This window comes from Coenobita brevimanus, unplaced genomic scaffold (genome assembly GCF_032717465.1).
Source record: "Coenobita brevimanus isolate Jiangsu-jjx unplaced genomic scaffold, ASM3271746v2 jjx.HiC_scaffold_2231, whole genome shotgun sequence".
Classification (NCBI taxonomy): domain Eukaryota; kingdom Metazoa; phylum Arthropoda; class Malacostraca; order Decapoda; family Coenobitidae; genus Coenobita; species Coenobita brevimanus.
The window spans coordinates 23,157-23,966 of record NW_027643140.1 but is presented as its reverse complement, the minus strand read 5'-3'; the positions used below and the strand labels follow the sequence as shown (position 1 = coordinate 23,966).

Sequence of the window (810 nt, the reverse complement as noted above, 5' to 3'; positions counted from 1 at the left end):
CTCAGCCCAGCCACGACAGGCCTCAGAAGCCTTAACCACAACACCAAAGTATTAAATCTCCCACACTGTACAAGTTCAGGAACTCACTTTAAGATTAAAGAAGAGCACTTTGTCTTGTCAGGTGTTTCAGGGATCTTGGGGCCTTCATGAGCTCCGTAAACAAAAGTCAAAAGATAACTTGTGGGAGGTTTTTAAAGTCATTACGTCTGCACCTAGTCTCCTTCTTATATGGAAAAGATTAAGGACGGTTTTGGATATCGACTAACTTTTACTTGTTTGTGTTATTTTATCAGTGGGAGGTGCAGAGTTCATATGATTCAAATATCTATATTTTTTTCATTCATTGCCAGACACCATGTATCCCCAAACGGGGTGGCTTCAAAGGCTTAGAGTTAATTGTTTTACAGGGAGGGGCACTAATCCTCCACCAACCCCACTTGACACGTAGGGAGAACGTTATGCCAACAGCATTTGATGTTCCCAGGCGGTCACCCATCCAAGTACTAACCCAGACCCAACGTTGCTTAACTTCGCTGCTCGGACAGAAAGCGGATTGTACTCAACGTGGTATGGGCATTATATATATATATATATATATATATCATATATATATATATATATATATATACAATATATGCTAAGATTTATTTTTGTTCCCGTGTCCCTCTAAAGGAAGTTTACCATTGTGGGGACAAGAGAAGGGTATACAATTTTCCTTTCCTTTGCCATCCTTCATACCAGTGACATTACGAAACAATAAAAACTTGGTGGTATACAGACTATAAAAGCATGAGGGCACTTTACGAATTT

General features: G+C 39.6%; 1 pseudogene; it reads right to left on the bottom strand.

The window, feature by feature from the left end:
• Positions 1-459: 459 nt before the first annotated feature.
• LOC145389805 (5S ribosomal RNA) lies at positions 460-581 on the bottom strand (annotated as a pseudogene).
• Between the last annotated feature and the right edge of the window lie 229 nt (positions 582-810).